We start from the raw sequence: 18,554 nt of genomic DNA, 5'->3' as shown, positions 1-18,554 counted from the left end.
CGCCGTTTATTGCACATTATAAATGCAGCATCGACGGTTGACTTCCCCTGCTCAGTCTTATCTCTCAACGCCGAAAAAGCGTTTGACAGACTGGAGTGGGCCTATCTTTGGGCCACCCTGGACAATTTTAAACTAGGTTCTCAATTTATCCAAATGGTAAAGGTTCTGTATGCTAACCCCTCTGCGATGGTGTACACTGGTAACATGTCTTCCACGTCATTCCCCATATTAAGGGGCACTCGCCAGGGCTGTCCCCTCTCCCCATTACTTTTTGCTCTCTCTCTCTCGAACCACTGGCCCAGAAAATCAGACAACATCCCTCAACCCTCCCTATCTCTGTCAGTGACACTGAACATCGTATATCGTTATATGCGGATGATATTTTACTTTATATTTGTGACGCAGGGTCCTCTTTACCCCATTTACTATCCACCTTCGATTTGTTTGGCTCACTATCAGGTTATAAAATCAACTGGAGCAAATCCTCATTGTTACATTTAAATTCTGTCGTATCAGCTTTACCCCTGCCATCTGATATCCCAGTGGTGAATCATTTCAGGTACCTTGGTATTAACATATCCCCCTCGATATTTCGCATAGCCTCATGTAACTTTCAAACTGCATTCGATCTCATTGAGAAGGATTTACAACGCTAGTCAAAACTACCAAATTCCCTTCAAGCTTGTGTTTCAATAGTTAAAATGGATGTTCTCCCTCGTGTGAATTTTTATTCTTCTATGATTCCTCTTGCTCCGCCAAAGGGCTATTGGGAAAACTACACTCTCTCATATCTAAATTCATAGGGTGTGGGAAGAAACCTCGGTTGAAATTAAGAACACTTCAGAGAGATAAACCACAGGGTGGATTAGCTCTGCCTAACTTTAAGATGTACTTTTGGTCCTTTATACTTTGGCTCTTGTATGGTTTAAGCCCGAAGCCTTAGTTTCCTGGAAACCATTGGAAGAAAATCTTTCCCAACCATACAGGCTCCAGGACCTCGTGTACTCTAATATACCTCCCAAAGAAGCTAAATTAAAATTCGGTCCCATTATTTCTCATTTGCTGAGCACATGCCATACAGTGTTGAACCACACAAAAGCCGATTTGAAATGGCATAAGCACTCTCCCATATTTAATAATTTTTCTATTCTTATTGGGAAAAAACCCTTCTTTTTCCGCAATGGAGGGATAAGGGGGTCAATGTTCTCAAAGATCTTTTCAATGATCAGGGCCTGCATTCCTTTAGTGATCTGTAAATGGAGCATAACTTATCGAGTTCAACGTTTTTCTTTTACTTGCAGTTGAGATCGGCTATGAAGGCATATGGGCTACCGTGGTGCACATCTCTCAATACCCACCCTTTGCATGAAATCCTTGCCCCACGAAACCAAACACGAGGTATTGTCTCTAAATTATATAAATTTATTTCATATCCCCCAGCCAGGTTACCTCTGGAAAAGATTTGGGAAAGGGACCTCTCCGTTGTGAGAGAGGCTGAAATTGACTGGGATATAGTGTGGGAGAATCTACACAGCACCTCCAAAAACCCTGACCACATGCTCATACATTTTAAATTCATACACAGGCTTCATTTAACGCCCAGGAAGCGTCACGCTATGAAAATCATTACCTCTCCAAATTGCGATTTATGCTCACTTAATACTTTAGGATCATTTATGCATATGTATTGGGATTGTCCTAGTGTGACAACTTTCTGGAGACAAATCTCCACCACCTTCAGTGGTTTGCTTCAGGTCAACATTCCGTTGTCTCCATCCTTACTCCTACTCAACGATGATTCCAAACTAAGGATCTCCACCCATCAAGAACGGTTCCTATGGACTGGCCTTACGGCAGCTAAGAAGATGTTGGCACTGAGATGGCAACCACCTCACACATTGCCATGGCAACAGTGGGCCAATTCTTTCATAGATATTGTTATGATGGAGCGATCAGTAGCCAGGATGCATGCGGCCAGCCAGAAAACAATAAGAGCATGGGATGCAGCTTACACTCTGGTTAAGGAAAAAATACAGCACAATTCTCTGGGAACATCTAATCTGGTGACTGTATGTTTTATTTTCTGCTACTCAATTGTATCTTTTATTTTCGTGATTCCAATTGGTTTGATCCGGGGTGGGTGGGGTTGGGGCCGCCATGGATTGATTTTTTTTTTTGGGGGGGGGGGGGGGGGGGGGGGGGGGGGGGGGGGGGGGGGTGCGTATATGTTCTATATTCATATTTAAGTGCCTTATTTCTCTCCTTTTTAATGATGTTGTATTTGTTTGCACATTTGTGGATTCATAATTAAAATAAAAATAATTGATCAAAAAAAAACATTTTCAAATAACATTTGTCCATTGAACAATAAAAAAACTATACGAGAGAGCGTTGTGAACAAAAACACCAAATGTCTACTATTCCAAACAGCCAAGCCGGAATTGAACTCAGACCTTCTAGATGGCATTCTAACTGTGAGGTAGCAATGCTAACCATTGTGCCACCATGCAGCTGCGCATTAATCCAGTCTGTTTAAACTGGTATAAACTAGATTTTTAGCAGGTGCAAAACCTGATGATATTAAGTTGTTTGAACTCAAACACATGATTAGAATAAGATAGACCATCAAAAAGTACAGTCTACTCAGCATTAACAAGTAATGTTCACATTCTAGGCAATTTTAAGTAATATGAACTCAATATTTTTAAGTGGAATCAAAATCTGGGTTTACAGTGTAGAGAAAGACTGAACAAGCATGGCTTATTTGGAAGGGTTTCCAGGAGAAAGCCTCTTCTTTCTAAAAGAACATAACAGCACAGCTTAGGTTTGCAAAGTTGCATCTGAACAAACCACAACACTTCTGGAACACCTTCCTTTGAACAGAAGAGACCAAAGTGGGTGGAGATGTTTGGACATAATGGGCAGCGCCACATTTGGAGAAAACCAACCACCAAAAACCAATCAAAAGCAAACACAGCATGTCAGCATAAATCTCTCATCCCAGCTGTCAAGCACAATAGTGGAAGGGTGATGATTTGGGCTTGTTTTGCAGCCACAGCACCTGGGCACCATTGAGCCAATCCTCTGTATACCAAAGTATTCTAGAGTCAAATGTGAGGCCATGTGTCCAGCAATTAAAGCTTGGAACATGACATGCAACAGGACAATGATCTCAAGCACAAAGGCAAATCTATAATAGAATGGCTGAAAATGAAAATGGCCCAGTCAAAGTCCAGACCTCAAACTAACTGAAATGCTGTGGTGGAATCTCAAGAGAGCTGTGCAGAAGCAACTGAAAACTGCAAACCTCAATGAACTAAAAAAGAGTGTGCAAAAATTCCTGCACAACAATGTGAAAAGATAGTCATGCTACTTCAAGTTATTGCTGCTAAAGGTGGTTCTACAAACTCTGGAATCGTGGGGTGTACTTAGTTTACACAGGAAGGCCTAAAGTGTCATGGTTCTGGGCCGTGTCCCCAGCGTTTTGTTTTATTCTTGTAGGTTCTGTTCTCACTGAGTTCTGTTATGTTCTTAGTTTGTTTTGGTTTTGATTTTTCATCTTAATTCCTGTCTTGGTATTAGTTATTGTTTACATTTTGATTTCCTAGTTCCCTTTGTTCCTGTCTCCCCCATGTCTGTGTTCTTGTGTCTGTTTTGTCCTTTTGTCATGTCCCTGGCCTCCTGTGTTTTTGTATTGAGTTTTATTCCCAGTGTTGTGACTAGTCTGCATCTCTGTCCTGTGTCTCTGTGTTTCCTGTTTTACTTTGATAGTCCCTTGTTCCTTGTGCTTTGTGTTTAGTTTTGCTTCCCCTTATCTTGTTTGTTTATTACGTTCAGCTCTGCCCCTCACCTGTTGCCTGTTCCCCGATTACCTTATGTGTGTATTTAAGTCCTCAGTCTGTGTCTGTTTTTTGTTGCGTTGTCGTCGCTGTATCCCTGCTGTGTGTCTCCTTGCCTGGTAGTTTGTTTATATTTAGTTCTGACATCCATCCGGCCCTGTATAACTTTGGCTATTGTCCCTGTCCTTGCTTTAATAAAACACCTTTAAGTTCAATACTTCCTCTGAGTCCTGCATTCTGGGTCCACCTTCATCAGCCACACAGCAACACCATGACATAAAGTCCTTTGCAAGCTTTCGCTGTTTCACTGTGCTGACAAAACACCACTAATTGGAACAAGAGAAATGAGGCATTTCGAGATAGCTCCATTAACACCTTCAAAAATGAAACAGAACTGGAAAGAGGTTTAGTTTAGTGGCTTCTAGCAGACAGCTAATGTCTATAGCTGCCTGTGTCGGCACCTGCCTGTCGATCAAAGTAGCTTCACCAGTAATGAGCCCTAATTGTAAGCCTGAATACAAGCTAAAAGGTGAATTCAGAAAAAAATCACCCTATGTACTGTACAGTTGTAATGACGAGGAAAGCTATCTACAGAGATCAAAACCATTCTACTTGTCTGTAAACATAGTTACTCTCAGTGGAAATTTGGGCAGTTTAACATGTGAAGCTAAGGGGGTTGAACTTCTGTTGCCAGGGGGAAGAACTGGATATTTTTGCACTCCAACACCAAATGAGGTCAAATTCAGTGACTCTTCAGTGTGTGTGTGTGTGTGTGTGTGTGTGTGTGTGTATGTGCCAGTCAAAAGTTTGGACACACTCACCCATTGACTGGTACTGCATATATTTTCTCAGCCTTTGGTGTTTCTCAAGCTTCTTGTCTTCCTTCTTCTTGATGTATGGTATTACTACATCTATCACTATGGCCTTCCTCCTCTGCTTGTCCACCACTATTATGCTCGGTTAGTTAGCCATCACCAGTTTGTCCTTCTGTATGTGAAAGACCCACAGGATTTTAGCTTAGTCATTCTGAACCGCCCTTGGGGGTGTATCGCATTTTGACCTCAAGACCTCCAGGCCATACTTGGTACAGATGTTCCTGTATACTCTCCCAGCCACTTGGTTATGGTGTTCCATGCATGCCCGCTAGTATCTTGCACACTGCTGTTATGTGCTGGATTGTCTCAGGGGCATCACTGCACAGCCTGCACCTGGGGCCTGTTCTTCCATGATGGTTCCTGTTCTTAATCCTCTTCTTTCTTGGTTTTCTGCTGCCAGAGGTACTCACTAAGCACGTGATCACTTGTGGCCATCTCCCTGATGTATTCATGGATCTTTGCCGTTTCATCCAGGATAGTGGTGCTGACACTCACTAGTCTTGGCCTCCTTCCTTCTGCTTAGCGTACAGTCTCAGGGTGCTGGATTTGGGGTGAAACCATCCATACATGGTAAGGAGCTTTCAGTGAATCGATGTCTTGTTCACTCCTGGCATATATGTGGAGGAGGTGGCTGATGTTTACTCTATTCCAAAGTTGGTGTCTGTAGCCAGCAGCAGAAACCTGAGTAAGAAGAGGAGCAAGAACAGGAACCCTCATGGAATTACAGGCCCCTGCACAGCATGTACCACTTGTTCCAGTAGCCCACTTGTCTTCAGTATTTCCTGGTTCCTCAACACCTTGTTAATCCATGAGACGTCCGAGCTGCTATGGCTTCAATCATATATCTCTCGCAGCCCAACCTGAGCACCACCTGGATTTAATACAAGAGATCCTATGACTCAGTGCCCCACACATGGATGCATGGATACAAGATGAATAGTGTACTAAAAACACACTATTAGCTAAGATCCTGTGGGACTTCCAGATAAAGATGGACAAACTGGTGATGCTAACCAACCGGACATAGTAGTGGTGGACAAGCAGAGGAGGAAGGCTGCAGTGATAGATGTAGCAATACCACACATAAACATATTTACACCAGTGTGATGCCATGCACAAGTGTTGCTATGGTCACAAGTTGAGCTTGCATGCTCACTAAGTTGCTTGTGAGATTGCTTCCTTCACTATCAGATGAATTAATAATGGCTTTGCTTCTGAAATTCAGTGCTGCGGTTTGCTTTCCCAGCACACATTAGTCACACCAGAATTAACTTAACGTCCATGTGCCTGTCTTCATGTTTTCACAGGACAAAAAAAAAAAAAAAGCAAAAATGCAGACAAGCAAATTCACTACAGTTAATTTACTCTAAAGCACACCAAAGAATTTAGGTGTGAAAGTACCCTATGGCTTTTTTGCCTGCACTAATTGACAGTGGCACAACTGTGAAAGCATACATGCTCACACATAAAGAGTTTCACTGGTGGGAGAAATAACACCAACAACATGGCAAAAGAAAAACAAAAGCAGTAATACTTATGAAAGAACAAAACCCTTGACATATTTCAGAATGGGTTATGAATAGGTTAAACAGAAAACTATTTTTGAACTTTAAAAAGATCACATCCTATAGACCGGCCAATAGGAAGAAGTATTTTGAAGTGAGGAACTAATGTGCATATTTCAAGCAGCAAGATTTGAGTGGTGCCTCGCTAACAAACTTTAAAACACCTTTGAATATCCAGAACACCGTTCTGTCATACAAAGGAAAAAAATTGAGACAGCGATAGAAGACTCTTTTAAAAACTAGGACATCTTCAGTTTTCACAGCCAGCTTTGGGCAACACAGCCAACCTTTGAGCCCTCTGCCAGCCTTTTATACTCCTTTTAACTTTCACCATTTATGGCAGTGACTAAGAAAGCAATGTTTTGGCCACCCTTAAAAAAATATCCAATTAAAGAATATTGAATGCCTTTTAAAATTATAACCAGAAAACTAATCATTTGTATTAAGCTCCAGTTGGGATTTTAAGCTTCCTCCTTTTAGATCATTAACACAACAACCCATGTTTCTTCTTTTTTGTATTCAAAGCTCTGGTCACACTACTGAGATATATCCCAGCTACATATGATAAGATTATCCAAATTAGGAAACCATCTGGTGCACTGTGCTGTGTTGCTGAGAGTTATTTTTAAACCATTTAAGAATACAAATGAAAAAAAAAAAAAAAAACCAACAACAAACAAAAACATCAGGAAGAGAAGTGTAATTTGCATCCTACTCAGGTTAAAAAATATATATCATTAACTGGTTTAGGATATATGAAAAGATTGAATGTTTTCTACCTAAAGTCTAGCCAGTGCATTATGTGTTTGACATTAAAGTGGTGCTTAGGGAGCCCAAACCCAATCAATTTCAGTGAGGCAGTAAGAGAGAAGCCAATTGCTTAAGTGTTCAGATATTCTGATTGGAGTCCCAGGTGACCAGTGCTGTCAGTAATGAGATATAATAAGTGCAGCCCTGGGAGACTTCTATTCACATAATGCCTGGGGAGCCAAGAGTTGCGATGGCATTTGAAATCTAATTGGAAATACTTTTGTAGTGAATAAAGGGGGACACTAGGCGCTCTCGCCTTGTGTGACATAATGAAGTGTAACAAAACTGTTTAAAATAGTACCGGCGTGGCAGGTACAGTATAAGTTGTCGCCGAGGCTCCTTTTTCAAGCTGGCTGTTTAAAAAGGAGTTTGACTCTTTATGGTGAGTGTGAATATTTTAACACACTCTCAGGCATCACGATTAATTTTAATCACAATTTACACAAGGAGTTAATTGGGGTTAAGGAATGACATTTCCCTTTTTTTTGTATCATGAAAAGTATGTAATAAGAAAGCAATCAGCGGTGACCTCTGACAGACATCCACGTGTGGACATTGATATGAGTAATGAACATGAAGCTGCGGCCTTTTTGAGAGGAAAGACAGATACCTTTTTTTTTTTTTAAGAGGGACTGCTTGTCTCTCTCAGAAGCAGGAAACTTTCCAAAATCACCAACTATTTCTTTCACACAATAAAATAGTCGGTCCCAGGAGGACACCTCATATTTTGTTAAAGGATTAAGTATTTATTTGTACCTATAGACCGCTATCCAAAGTACATAAACAAGTCCAGCTGATGGTGCTTTACATCCATAACCTATATGCATATATGCATATAGCTGCTCTGTTTCTGGTAAAAGCGAGTTCTTGTTCCTCACTACTGCTCATGTGAACATTGGGGTTCTTTCTCTAATGAAGCACCTTGAGAACTGCTGCAAACTAGTGCTGTATAAATAACACTGAATCAAATTGAATGTTAAATATGTGCTTAATATGCAGATGCATTTGTGCATCTTTGCAGGTAAACACTGTATAACTCAAGCTTCAGATGTGTCTCTAACAGGCTGAAACGGGCCGAGTAGTATGATTACTTTTCAGCTGAAAGAAACAAAACAAAACCTCTGTATGACAGTGAGACTTTAATCATTTCATCGCATTCCTTTTATATTCATTTTTTATCCATATACTGCCACTCATTTCTATTAGTTCTACTTCTACCCTTTGTTTTGCCAACAGTTTTCAGCCAAACCTGCGTCCAATCAGCAAATTACTCACCTAGTTTTTTTTCTTGTGCTATTTCGTTTCTAATGCCTGATCAGTAATCAGTGTGTATGACCGCTGCTCTTGCCTGTTCTCTTGTATTTCATCCATTGTTTGTATTTCATATTTTGGAGAGTTTTTTTGGACTTTCTGTGCCTTTGCTGTGTTATTTGCTTTGTGGACTGCCTACCCATGTATTATCCCCGCTCTGACCAATAAAACAAGCATTATAAGGCTTTTGTCCCAAGCACAGCATGATTCCTGCCCTTGGTTAAAGCCCATTACAGTCATATTATCAAGACATAACATTTCATTATTGGTCGTCATACTCAGTGAGCTTTACAGTGAACGTTTTACAGTGCATTGCCAAAGAGCTGGCCCTTCCTATCACTGCAAGCCATTTACTATTTCAGGTACTTGTCACTTAAGATGAAAGTGACAGGCCGTTGCCACTTTGATTTTTTTTTTTATTGTTCTATAAGGAGGCAATCCAAAACACTGCTGAATGGTTCCACTCTTGAGTTTCTGTGTTACCGTGTAGAGAACCTCTTTTCTCTAAAGCCCACAGCACTTTACTCTGCATCTCCACCTGCCTATAAACACTATGGCACATTGCACTGTGGGAGTTCACTTCCAATCAATTTATATTTATCTGCCTCTGTTGAGCTACGAGCACTTCTCAGATGTTACGGCTCCAGCAGCATTTCTAAAGCCCGCCCTTCTCCATTGCATCTCATTCTATCTATGGCTCCGTTTTCTCATCCACTCCTCAGCAGCCTCACTCTCTGCGTTTATATTCATAGCATGCATATACGCATAACTGTCACATACCTGATTTAAATGCATCTCAGTGGGGAAAAAGAGCTCAGAAACTACTTTAGGTCTGCTCTGTGGGATGGACTGAGCGCATGTTTGTGGCTCATGGTGCTGGGGGAGGCAGAGCTGCTTAGCATGATGAGACTGGAGGTGGTGACACACAAGGCGAGGCCATGTCAGTGTACAGGCTGCACATTTTTAGATCCAAAGTCATGCTCCAGATGAAGCATTAGCCTGAAAGAGCATAAATCTTTCGTCCAAAGGCCTCGACATCCAATTAACTCACAGACAAAGAGACAAGTGCTGAGGCTCTGGACACCAAAACTATAGCATTTTTTTTTCTTCTTTTCTTTTTTCCCCCCGTAGGCTTTAAGGTCATCCTGGTGCATAGCAACCCTGTCATTTTTACAGCATGTCATCCTCTGGTCTTGAAAAACCACCTCCTGTGAGAGCAAATTTATGCTTAATATTCTGCCGTCATACGCATTGACCAAACCTAACATTTAAATGACCTTGAAAAGTATTGTTTTTCCTTATTTGCAATGCACATAGTTTTAAGATTAAGATTACAGAATTGCCCTAAAAAGAATGAAGATCATTATACATGAATTTCTTATGCTCTACTATATACTAGGGAGGCATGTTTGTATGAGCACTTATAAGATGATAGTTGATAAATTCCCAGGCATAGTAAATAGTAAAGGGGTGCTCTGCACACTACATAAATTGATGGTCGAATAAAACTTTATTTAAAATAGACTGCGGTCACAACAGCATTTTTTTTAACCTTGAGCCAGAAAATCTTCTGAGAAGTGCACTTTGCATGAGGGCAATTTGATACAATAACAGATGTGTGGCGAATGCAAATGTTTGCTTAAGAAGAGGTACGGCGATCCTTGAGAGCACAGTTTGGCAGCGTTTCATATCTCAAAGGCATCTCTGGGTGGAAATACCATACAGAAGTCTCCACTGATCACACCATATGACATCTACAAAATGAGATGCTTTATCTGAGAGCCTTGTGAAAGCCATTATTCCCAACAAATCCACACTTTAAGATCAGATTTTTCTTCCTGCTCAGTGCCACAGAACAGATAGCACTGTCCTTGGTTATCACATTTTTTTTTTTCCTCCATACTTCACAAATGGTTAAATGCCACATCACATCATTTTGACAACCCACTCAAGCATTTATAAACGTTTTCATACACTGCAAAAATATACAAAACTCTCCACCACCCTTGCATTTACTACACTAATACGGCCTGTTGCCCCTGTAGTCATGTTCAACCCCATGCTTCTGCTTAGCCTTTGTTATTTCCATGGCCTACAGAAGATCCCTTGGGACATTCAGTTGCCTTAACAGCAGGGGCTGGAAATGACAATGATGCCACCGTTGACTGGACAAGAAGAGCTGCTGGTCTGGGAAGCACTCTTGGTGTGATCTGATTTGACGTGTCTGGTCAAACCTGAGACAGAAATAAAATATAAATGCTTGGCTTACACAATCCACATATTTTTGAGGAAAAGGGGACATTCACAGTAGTGTACAAGAACATGTGCACCTTTGTAAGATTACAACAGAGTAAGGCTGTACTCACACTAGGCAAGGTTGCCTTGCACTGTCCAAGCATGATTATCCCCCCTCCCCGTGCCCCCGCTGGCCTGCCCTCGTTCTGCACTTAACAGCACGCATCAGTTTAGTCTCAGCATCTCAACTCCTCTCTCTGTCTCTCTCTCTCTCCCCCGTTCACAGATAGCCTGTTGAAAAACATTCCTGTAGAACACAATGAGGTTCATGATTTTCTGCACTTTGCAGCTTAACTGGGACAGCTCTTGGAAGCAGTCACACACTGTCCTGTCTCATTCCTTACAGATTTGTTATTAACACTGTGATGTTCACAGAGGCCACTTTAACTGAGGAAGTGTTGGAGTTACATGCTTGGGCATTGTCAGCAGTCACACTACATGCGTACTGAGTCCAATGGAACCACGCTCAGGTCCACCTCTTCTAACACACCAGGGCAGGCAGCACTCATACTTCAAATTATTTGAACTTTGGGGCCAAATGTTCTCAGGCATGATACGGATCATCTGGTGGGATTACACCTTAAGTAACCCCTCTGTACCTTTGCTGGCATCTTTAGTGAGTTATATTTGGATGCAACCCATCTCCATGCTAACATGCTTATACTTGTACTAATACATTGATACGCAGCATGATACACTTGGCCACGACTGTATTAGCATGCTAACATTAGCATGTATTAGCAAGTATTAACGTTTTCTAATTGAACACACAAGCACAGCACAGGCATATGGGAATGTCTTTATTTAGCTTTGCTTGGGTCTGACTCATAGGCAAATTTTGACCTGGATGTTTGTTGCATGAAACATTACCACAGTTCAGCTTGAAAAGCATTGTAATCCATCCAGCAGATCTCAGGATACAAAATACTCATTCTCATGCATATTTGTATGAGAATGAGTATGCTATCCAACAGCTGTTGAACATAAAAATGTATATATATATATATATATATATATATATATATATATATATATATATATATATATATATATATATATATAATTACAATGTCAGCTTCATAGTGGTGCAAGTGGCACATCCTGAAAGTATGATTCATGGTCTGGGAACTATGAACATGAGGTGTGTTCAGAATTCTACAAAAGTCAGATCTCATATCCGTGAAATACTTCTGAAATACTTCTGTCTGGACCAGATGGTTAATGATCATGGGTAGATATGTAGAGAATAAATGCAGAAATGACCATTTTTATCTTTCAATTAGAAAAATATAATAATATATTGCATATAATATAATATAATGATAAAATATAATAATATTAATATAATAAGAATAGTTCAAATGCCATAGCAACTGTCATTTAAGGCATTCGAGGCTTTAATGACAGATGAATTATAGAAATCTGTTGCATTCTGTTATGAAAATATTTTTTCATGGCTGAAAAAAGTTCCAGAATCAAAGCTGTGCAAATGCCTGGTGATGTGCTGGATGGCCTACATGAGCATGGATGTCTTACTGGGACTTTCTAGCAAGGGAACCCCCCCACAAGGTGGAGTCTAAAGAGAGATTATATGGCTGTGAGATCCCACCCACTTCGCAAACAAAAACATTTTCAATAATATGTTATAATATTTTTTTTTCCTTTTTCTTTCTTTCTTTTTAAATAAGCTAATTAATGCTTCTTTGTTTGTAAAAGAGGGAATGACTGGACCACAGTTAGACATGTAAGCTGTGACAGTCTGCCCATGTGGCAGTTGGCATCCGACCGCAAACCATTTTTCAGCAGAGACACAACACTGGTGTTTTAACAATGTGTGTCAGTCTGACATCTCACTGGCACACAATCATGGCCATCCATAGAGCCAACATGGCTGAAAACACAAAGTAAAGATAAGTGAAAAAGTTAAAGGATTAGTTAGAGTAAGGTCTTTGAGCAGAGACACTGGAACTGTACCATGGAAATAAAGTGCCAATTACTGTGTTTTTCTGGAAACAACATTCTGAAAACACTGAGCAACCGAGTGATTCTTGTAGAAATGTCAGCCAAAGTGAGTTCTAAAGAAACAGGAACATGATGTAGAATATGCAAACAAAGAGAAAGTGTAAACAGTGCTAAAGGCCATTGCAAGGAGTTTGTAGGCCAATGGGATGACATCTGACAGTATGCTAAATATATAACTTCTGCAGCTGATGCTGCTACTCTAATGCAGTGCTCTAGAAGAGCCTGCAATGGCGCCACAATATTTCAGCGATTTAACAAATGCTCCTTAAACCTCTGTGTTCTCTTCTTGCCATGAATATAGGCAGTTAATGGTTTTTAGTCACTTCAGGAGAATTAAAAATATATAATATATATATAATAATCTTCTTTTAGAGGAATGTATTTAGAGGGTGAATTATTGTTTTAAATAATGGGCAGTTTTGGCTGAGGGGATCAAGATAAGATCAGCGTGGCAGTCAGCCATCTCTCCCACAGAAACACAGTGAAAACACAAAGTGTCTTCTAATTTTCTTGCAGGCTGATGCCTCACGGGTATAACAACATGTGCGAGGCCTACCCTGGAAGTGTGACCTTGGGCCCTGGCCTATGCTTAGACAGGGAAGGCCAAACAGGTTTTGCATACCAAGAGAGGTGGTTTCTTGTTTTCAGTCCAGCAGGGAGCCACATAATAGCAGGCTAGAGCAGGTCGAACGACCCCTCCCACCAACTTCCCCTCTCTTTACTTTGTCCTGAACACCTGCTGTCTCTCAGCCTGTAAATTAGAGGGTGAAACACAGGAACAGTGTACTGTATATGTGGGAGTGAAGCACACAAGGATTAATTGCCAGCCCAGCGATAAGAGCCCTCCTTTGCTCTGTTTCTCTCTATCATCTCTCATCAGACTCTAGGACTCCTGCTTCTAAAGCCCTGCAAGCACTGCATCAGCACTGCCAAAATAGATCCCTGTGCATGAATGAGGATACATCTGTGATGACAGAACCAAAGCTCGGCCTTCACACCTCCCCTTAATTTATATATTTATCTATCAGACATCTGCTAGTGCATTTCAGTTGACTAAGAAAAAGGCAATGAACTGGAATGCTGCAGATAGAAAATGAGAATTGTGTGATTTTCTTACATATTTAGATCTTGTGCCCGTTTTAAGGAGTGCGAGCCTTAAATGTGTTTTCTATTTTTCACAAGTTATGTCTGTAAATAAAAGTGTAACACCTTGGGCTGCATCATGTTACACATCCGTTCGTTCAGCAGTCCAACCACTCTTACAGTATCTTGTTCCTTACAATGCTAATGGCATATGAAACATACGGTAACTACCCAACACATCACCACTGATACTGTATATTCACGTGCATTTAACATGCCAACTGAGGCCTGTAGCATCTGAGAATTTGAATTTGCTGGATTCTCCTGTGGTGTTGTGTTAACACCTGAATGCTCCAGACCAGCAAACTGTCAAAACGTCTGCTTTTGTAGTGATGGCTACACTTACTGATAGTCAGTTAATCAAGTGCTTTTAATTAGCAGCGCCTTGCCACTACTTACTCTCTTGCCTCCTATGGAAGCAGTAAGGATATACGTATCCCAGAAAGTTGATTCTGTTCATCTAGATGCAGTGTTTTCAGTGGTGACGTGACGTCCTCAGCGTCATCTGGCTGCAGGTTTCTCCAACCTTAAACCATGCCAGTACATAACAATGAGCCATGAGCTCATATTCATTATAGTTAATATACAAATTGTCATGACCATTGATCTGTGGCCATGAGTACTTTTCACTGAGAGTTAGGGAAGAGCATTGTCGTTGATCCTTTTTCATATAAATGGCCTCCTAGACTCCCGACTCAAACCAGCGTTCCTTCCTGTCCAGGATGTGCACATCCTTAACTGAAAGAGTGGCCAATAGCACATAGGTGTAAATAGACAGCTGAGTCCCGGCCTGAAGAGGAAGCTCGTCTGTATTTTGCCATCTGCTTAGTCAGAGGTTGTTTCATGTCTCCAATGTATAATTCACTGCAATCCTCCTTCACTGCGTACACTGTACTGCTCTCTGTGTCCCAGGTACCAGATCCTTGGGATGGAACAATTTTTGGCAGTATTTTGAAAGCCTAAGGTTGGGGAAACCTGCAGTAAGCTGAGAAGAAGTCACTTGGATGGATGATGAAACATTTTTTCCACTGAAAACATTGCATCCAAATGAATAGAATCAACTTTCTGGGACTTCCTTACTTGGATTATTGAGCATTAAGACAAAGGATGTACCAGTTTCTTCACAGGACTGCAGAGAGTTACATATAAAATTTTTTCACGTGACTATACATTCCTAATTGGCTATAGCAATGCATCAACTTAACTGTCATATTGGCAAGAAAGTCTGAACTTCCTCATGCATATCTATCACGTTTCCTGCTGTTCTTTCCATTTAAAATGTCAGACATGTATCACTGATATTTACCTTTTGTTTACAACTAAAGGAGCCCAAGGGAAATAAAATTACTTTAAGAACCACAATATACAATGTGTTTCCAATAACTTAACTTAGTACAGCATTATCTGGAGCTAAAGTGGGATCTTTTACTGCATTGTATAAAATTCTGAATATTTAAAACCTTCTCACCTTAGAAATATCTTTCTCAGTTTCTTTGTTTTGGCACTTCTTTATTTAGTCGATCCAAAAGCAGCACACAGTTCTGGCACTGCTCTTCAGGCAGCAGCATGTCACGAGCCATGTTTGAGGTATCTGCATGTATAGAATATATCTTAAGATAAATTCATCTTCAAAAGGTGTTCTGAAAATGAACTGATTTATGTAATATTTAAATGAGATTTTTCCACGTTTGTCACACTTTGAACAAGTCATTGTAATGTTTATTACTTCTCAGATGAAACAGAACTAGATAAATACTAGTGCATATCAAAAAATATGAATATTGTGAAAAAAAGATTAATGTAATTTAGGTAAACTTTCATATTTTCTATATTCATTGCAGGTAAAGTAAAATATTTAAACTTTTTAAATTTTTTTGATGATTATGGCTTTCATCTCATGAGAATCAGAAATCCTCTATTTCAAATTCTTCAAATGTTTCCTATGAATAATGTCCAACTTTGAAAAAGTATGTTAATTTATTTGGTTGGAGCTCCTTTACCGTGAATTACTGCATCAATGCAGTGATGTGCTCATCAGCTCTCAGCACCGCTGACCTGTTAGCAAAGCCTGGGTTGGTTTTGCTAACTGCCTTCAGCTTACCTGTATTTTTAGGTGGGGTATTTTTTCATCTTCCTCTTCACAATAGATACTCCATGGGGTTCGAGACAGGTAAATTTGCTGATAAATCAAGCACAGCAATATTATGGTCAGCAAACCATTTGGAAGAGGAAACTGGCATCTCCATAAAGCGTGTTAGCAGAAGGAAGCATGAGGTGCTCTAAAATGACTTGATAAAACACAGTGGACTAACCGCCATCACTAACCGCAGAAGACATGGCACCTCAAATCATCATCACTGAACAGCAGTCCAGCTCTTTCTCTCCTTAGCTCAGGCAAGACACCTCTGTCTATGGTTCAGGAGTGGTTTGATATTAGGAATGTGACAGTTGTGGCCTCTTTGCTGAAGACATCCTTGTGTGGTGGATCTGGATGCACTGACACCAGCCTCAGTCCTCTCCTTGTGAAGCTCTCCCAGCTTCCTGAATCAACTTTTCATTCACAATCCTGTCAAGGCTTTGGTCATCCTCTCCTCCTACACTTAATCCTTCCAGTCAACTTTCCATTAATATGCTTCAATACAGCACTCAAAGAACAGCTACCTTTTTCAGCAATGACCGTCTGTGGCTCACCCTCCTTGTGGAGGGTGTCAGTGACAGTGGATAACTGTCATGTCAGAAGCCCCATGACTCTGTTTCCATGTAGATTGTAGTAGACTGAGAGATACACGGTATTTATACAATTTGAATAGTAATTACCTCATACTTGAAATGATATGCATTCTAATAATTTGAAATACTGGAGCTGCTACCAATTGCAAAGTGGAATAACTCTGACGCACTTAATCGCAGGTGTTTTTATGTTTTTTTTTTTAACTGTCACAAAGCCAACTCTTGCCTTACATCCATTTGAACTTGGAGGCATGCATAATGCATATGTCTAATTTTCTGGAACACCCACATGCTAAATAATTATTTCTGAACCTCAAAGGGTGCAAAAACAAACCTCAGCAGACGTTAGTTGCATTTTTGTGAGTTATAACACTTTCCATATGACTCACAGCACAGCCTTTTATATCCTATCATCTATTTAACTGCATTCACCTGGGGTCCCAGGTGCACAATAGTTGCTGATTAGAGGGTTCCAATTAAAATCTGCAAGGCTCGAGTGCAGAGGATCACAGTTGAACAGTTGGTCTTCTTATAATTATAGTTTTTTTTTTCCCACAATTAAAATGATGATGCAAATCTGCGAAATCTCAGTTTACTGTTAAGTACTGAGCAAGCTACCGTGTTTCTGTTTATGAATGAGCGAAGAGGAGGGAAGTACAGCTATTTACCTATTTACCCTTAGATATTCTGATGTGTCACAGCAGGGGAAGCAATAATAATGAACAGAGCATTCTTTGTGCATTACGGCTCTGTGGAATAGGACAGCTAATAGGAATCTTTATAAGTTCTACTTGTATTGGTGTCTTTTCTTTATATAATTGTATAAATTCATTTGAAGTTGAAGTCATGCTTTGCCTTTTGTCTCTCCCTTTAGTGGCACTTTTTACCTTCTCTCTTCTATTTGTGTCCATTTCTTTTTCAGTCTGTTTTTATTTGTAGGACAGTGTGAATGATTTCCATTTGATTACATTCAATGAACACAGTCCAGTGCACACTCTTCTGGTGACTTCTTTTCTGGTCACTGTTCCTGTTTTTAGCTAATATCAGTGGTTATAGTTTCCTCAGATATACAGACATGAGGAGGGTGGGGGGCAGATATTTGCTGGTCTGGAGCATTCAGATATATTTCAACAATGCCAAGAGGGAATACCATCAGGGAATACCATCATGATCTTAGAGAAGCAGTTGTTGCTGCCCATTAATCTGGGAAGGGTTATAAGTCCATTTCCAAACAACTTGAAGTTCATCATCCTACAGTGAGAAAGATGATTCACAAGTGGAAAATATTCAACACAGTTGCCAATCTTCCCAAGAGTGGACATCCCAAAGACTTCATTAAAAGCTCAGACCATGCAATGATCAGAGAAACTGCAAAAAACCCAAGAGCCACATGTCAGACTCTACAGGCCTAGCATGTTAAATGTTAAAGTTCATGACAGTACAATTAGAAAAAGACTGAATAAATATTGCTTGCTTGGAAGAGCTGCCAGGTGAAAGCCTCTTCTCTCTAAAAAGAACATGGCAGCACGGCTTAGGTTTCCAAAACTGCATCTGATCAAACCACAAGACTTCTGGAACGACAGACAAAACCAAATTTGAGATGTTTAGTCATAATGCACAGTACCATGTTTGGCAAACACCAAACAGCATATCAGCACAAATTCCTCATACCAGCTGTCAAGCACAGTATTGGAGGGGTGTTGATTTGGGCTTGTTTTGCAGCCACAGGAGCTGGGCATCTTGCAGTCACTGAGTCAGCCATGAACTCCTCTGTTAGTATTCTAGAGTCAAATGTGAGGCCATCTGTGTAACTGCTAAAGCTTGACCCAAACCAGGTCATACAACAGGACAATGATCCCAAGCACAGCAACAAATCTACAACAGAATGGCTGAAAAAGAAAAGAATCGAGGTGTTGCAATGACCCAGTCAAAGTCCAGACCGCAACAAGACTGAAACACTGTGG

The sequence above is a fragment of the Archocentrus centrarchus genome, chromosome 5 (assembly GCF_007364275.1).
Source record: "Archocentrus centrarchus isolate MPI-CPG fArcCen1 chromosome 5, fArcCen1, whole genome shotgun sequence".
Lineage (NCBI taxonomy): Eukaryota > Metazoa > Chordata > Actinopteri > Cichliformes > Cichlidae > Archocentrus > Archocentrus centrarchus.
This window is presented reverse-complemented; position numbering follows the sequence as displayed.